This window comes from Oratosquilla oratoria, chromosome 20, assembly GCF_046742065.1.
Source record: "Oratosquilla oratoria isolate Oo_2021 chromosome 20, ASM4674206v1, whole genome shotgun sequence".
In the NCBI taxonomy this organism is placed as follows: Eukaryota; Metazoa; Arthropoda; class Malacostraca; order Stomatopoda; family Squillidae; genus Oratosquilla; species Oratosquilla oratoria.
This window is the reverse complement of record NC_134796.1, coordinates 279,059-284,450: the sequence shown is the minus strand read 5'-3', so window position 1 is coordinate 284,450 and position 5,392 is coordinate 279,059. Positions and strand designations below refer to the sequence as shown.

General features: G+C 33.2%; 1 long non-coding RNA gene across 1 annotated transcript; it reads left to right on the top strand.

Moving 5' to 3' along the window:
* Positions 1–205: 205 nt before the first annotated feature.
* Positions 206–1,938, top strand: LOC143036035 (uncharacterized). Its single transcript, XR_012967344.1, has 3 exons — positions 206–335; positions 820–997; positions 1,660–1,938. It is a non-coding gene; the product is annotated as an uncharacterized LOC143036035 (long non-coding RNA).
* Positions 1,939–5,392: the final 3,454 nt, after the last annotated feature.

Sequence of the window (5,392 nt, the reverse complement as noted above, 5' to 3'; positions counted from 1 at the left end):
CGAGCTCCTGACTCTCTTCCGGGAGGTGAAAATAGCTTGTCGATCACTAGTCCAACATCGTGATCCAAAGACCAAGTGAATCACTACACACACACACAGCCGCACACACACCCCCCCAAACAACACAAACCACCAAAACACACACACACACACACACAAACAAATAAACAAATTATGCTTACCTGAACGTATATTGTATGGACATCCCTCCGGTCGCGACATAAATCTAGCATGATGTTTTGATCGACCAGCCATTCAGAAGACGGAGTTCCACGGCGATCTTGGCCTGTCCCCTGGCGGCCTGAGTGATGCAGAACCACATGACCCTTCAGAAGGTGGGAGGGATGTTTGTTTCAGGGCTTACACCCTCTTCACACTTGTCCGATTCTCGTCAAATGCTGTGAATCTGAGTAACTACAAGAAGACTTCGTCTCCAGTATTCTAGGCTTCTCTAAGAACATTTCAGAAGTATCTCTGAGGTTTGGCTTCTCTTAGCTCGTCGTTCAGCTTCTCAGTATATGATATAAAGGTGTTTTGATATATTGAAATTCGATGAATGAAAAATTATAACCGAAGTCGTTTCTGCTCGAACGAACTCACAACAGTTGACGAGAATTGGCTCAATGTGAAGCGGCCTATAAGAGAGCAACAGTTCTTTGTTGCCATTTGTGTTATATGTGCAAGTGTATTAGAATACGTATTTATGTGTTCGTGTGTCTAAAATCCATAATATAATTTGGCGTAAAACGAGAACCTTCTGACGTATTCCTCAACACCAACCACTGACAACGACCTCACCTTCGTCGTTACCTTTTGCAGAGGCTCCTCACGACGCCTCCCTCGAGGACTGGCTGAAGTGGTACGGTCTGAGTCACATCCAAGGGTTCCTTATGGCCATTGGGGTCAACACGGTGGCTGACATCGAGCTCTTACAGGAGGAAGACCTCCAGCTTCTGAAACCCATCACCCGCCGTCGCTTCCTCGCCTGCAACAAGAAGTGAGTCACTACCCCAGACGGATTCCAGTCTCTTGCTTTAGAATCACCGTTCCCCTTTTACCTCTTCCTCTTCCCCTTCCCTTTGCTCTTCCTCTTGCTCCTCCTCTTCCTCTTCCCTTTGCTCTTCCTCTTGTTCCTCCTCTTCCCCTTCCCCTTGCTCTTCCTCTTGCTCTTGCTCTTCCTCTTCCCTCCCCCTTGCTCTTACTCTTCTTTTTTATCTTCTTTTTCTTTCTACAATCTAGATATGATGCTCCCTCTGACTTCCTCCTCTTCTTCCTCTTCCCTTCCCCTTCCCCTTCCCCTTTCCTTTGTTCTTCCTCTTCTTGATCTATATGAAATTAAAATTTAATATTGATCTCAAATTGTTAAGTTGTCTTATCATACTGAGTACTTAAGAAGAGTCCAAAGATAGAGAGATTATAATCCTAAGTCACCATAATGTTATCACAATTCATAAATTTGTCGGGTCAATATAATATATCTATTCCTTACAATGAAAAACTTCTTTAATTTATAAAATATGAAAATTAGTAGCAATAACTTTAATATTTTCTTTCCCATTTCGCATGTATGGTCTAGTCTGTTGGTTATACAAGCTTTAACATCTTATGATTATAGAAACTTCTGTTTATATTTACAGATAATTTCTCGAATATTTTCAGGTATTGTTGATCGATTATATGACGGAAGCTACAAATCGTCAGCCTTTCCCAGGAAGATATAAAAACGAAATGCTATCCTTGTTTACTCCATAGCAACGTCGGCCATGTTTGACATTTTACGAAATGAGACAAAAGTTTCGTGATAATTAGTGAGTGTATTCTCTTCTTGAATACGGCCATTAATTGTCACAGAATATTCTCATATTCCGAAATGTAAGTTAAGAATATAGCTGATATTGCCTTTAGACGAACGAATGAATAAAACACAGTTTTAATGCTTATATTAGTATTATTGCTTTGACCTTGCTTGTAAATTGACATTTTTCATACTGAATGATAAATGAAGACACTAAAAATATATAAATCTTGTAAATCTTGTGACATCTTTGTGTTATCTCTGTTAGCTAACAGATGGCTTTTCAGTCGCTGCATTCTAACATATATATATGCGCGACATTTGATCAACATTATACGAAAATTATGAAGAGATATGATGTAATTCACTTACAGGATTTTATGAAACGACATTGTAGTGTAAATGAAGTTTGTAAAAGTTTGATCTCATATGAGAAATTGAAGAACAACGAAACCAACGCTCCAGCGTCAATAATACTAACCTAAAGGCCGGTATAGATGGCGTTGCTTTTGACGCTAGACACTATCGTCTTTATTCGCTACTGAAACGCTAGCCGCGGGTTGTAAAGCTGAATAAGTTCAGCTATATGACAGCGTGAAACAGATGCTGCGAATTTATTATTTTAGTTGTTTTGTACTCTAGGTGTTAACACCATGGCCTGTCTGGAAATTAAGACGATTATCCAAAACGAATAAAAGCAGCAACGTGTAAACAACGCTTTAGTCGCTAGCGAATTAAGACGCTTGTCAGAAGCGAATTAACGTAACGCCGTGTAAAAGATTCCTAATAAGAAAGACGAATTTCGAAAGATCGTTAATAAAAGACCCCCCCCCCAAAAAAAAATATATATATATATATATATATATATATATATATATATATATATATATATACACATACATTCAAAAGACATTGAAAATATGAGAAAATAAGATATAACACAGAGGAGAACACGTTGCCATATACATTTTGTTATAGACAAGGAGTCTCACTGCCCGCACTTTCATGGAAAATAGACAAACAAATAAATAATTGGATAAATAAATAACATAACATTTCACCTATGAATCTTCACTTCAATGCAAAATAATTACAGCATACTCAGCATATAAATGAGTATGTGCATATTCATGTGTGGACACGAATGTGTACACTACCATAAAACACACACACACGTATCTTTATGTATATATACTTGTATATATATATATATATATATATATATATATATATATATATATATATATATATATATCTTGATAGCGTAGCTGGTAAGTTACTACGACACTTGTCATGTGGATGCTGGGTTCGAGTCCTTGGGAGTACCGCATTTCAATTTCTGGATGTGGCCTCCATTGGGTCTCCCGATGTTGATGGCTTAGAATTAAAGTGCATTGTGGTTGTTAATATATATATATATATATATATATATATATATATATATATACATATATATATATATATATAAATATATATATATATATATATGTGTGTGTGTGTGTGTGTGTGTGTGTGTGTGTGTGTGTGTGTGTGTGTGTGTGTGTGTGTCTGTAAATATATATATATATATACATATATATATATATATATATGTGTATATATACAACGTGTATTTGTGTACAATAGTCATCTAGAATGTAGTAAAGCAGCTATATGTCTTAGTTTTATGAATATGTATCCATGCAAGAGTCAGTACAAAATTATACACGCTTAAGACCTCAATGGAAAAAAAAAACCTTATTGGGCTTTATTTGAGTAATTCCTAGTATACCATTATATTCTTACCCGTGACTCAGTCTATGTTTTTTACATTAGCTAATTATTTCACTTGCATTGGTTATTGGCTCGAATTGTTTTTGAAATTATTTTATTCTGAAATAAATCAATCTGAATCTGCTTTTGTATAGAGGAATAGGAGCCTATCAATAGTGTTTACTTTTTATCTATGATTGACTGATTGATTGACTTATTCATTCATGTATCAATCTTTGTTTATTTTTTGTTTATCTATATATCTATGTATTTACTTGTTTCTTTATTTGTTTATTAATTAATTAATTTATTTGTTTATTCTTCATTTATTCATTTATTGATCAATTTATTTTAATCAATTCATTCATTCATTCATTTATCTATTCATCTACGAGTATTTATCTATCTATTGGTTTATTTATATATATATATCTACTCATTCATATATCTAAATATTCATCTATTCAATCATTTATTTATGTATCTATTTATTTACTTGTTGATTTGTTTCATTTTTATTTGTATATATTTTTAACATATGAGGGAAGCCATCATGGCTGAGAGATCAACAAACGCTCCCATAAAACCTTTCACGATTGTAGCCATCTCACTGTATCAAAAAATAAACAAATACATAAATAAAATAATAGATAAATAAATAGACAAACTTCTATAATATATATATATATATATATATATATACAGTATATATATATATATATATATATATATATATATATATATATATATATATATATATATATATATATATTTACAATGGCACTATTGTAGTCATCCCTACAGTATTCAAAAATAAACAAATAGATAAATAGATAAATAGATAAACTTTTATATATATATATATGTGTGTATATATATATATATATATATATATATAGATATATATATATATATATATATATATATATATATATATATATGTATAATGACTGGTACTTTTACACTATTACGAATGGTAAGAAATATTGCAACCCTTGACGTTCATATTGGTAATAAACATTCGTTTATTTGTTTATTTGTCTATTTACTTATTAATTGATTAATTAGTTTATTTATTTATTTATCCATCCATTCATCTACTTATCTATTCATTTATATATTTGTTCATTTACTGCGAAATATATAGTAACCATTCATGACAAATGAAAGTAGCGACCGTTATTGGCGAAAACGTGTGAGAGTTCAGTGTTCTGTGGCAAAGGATAAGTGGCGGCGCCAGGGGGGGGCTTGAGGGGGCTTTATTTCTTTGGCTTTCTTTTTCAACCTACATAAGAGACCTTTCATCAAACTCAAATATCCGAAAGGTCTCTTATGTAGGTTGAAAAAGAAAGCCAAAGAAATAATTAACAAAAGTAAAGATAAAAATAAAAATAAGAATGATAATAAATGTAATAATGAAACCAGATATATCACAGTACCAAACTCTAATGTTAATTCATACCTAGACACTTTTCTCCTAAAAGCGGGCATCAAAATAGCCAGGACGTCAGGTAGCAAAGTAGGACATTTGGTAACACGTAGCGACAATAATCCCACTAACGAAAACAGCGTTGTTTATAAAATCCCGTGTAAAAGCTGTCCCTCTTCATATTTTGGTGAATCTGGTCGCGGACTTAATAAAAGGATAAATGAACATAAAAATGACGTAAAAGCCCATAGGACATCTAACTCCATAGTAATACATGTGGATAAACATGGTCACCTTCCAGACTGGAACAACACAACCGTATTAAATAAAGGATCATCCAAGAAACTAAGGAAGACAATTGAGGCAGCATATATCAACACTAATAACAACATTAACCATAGAGAAGGCTTCATATG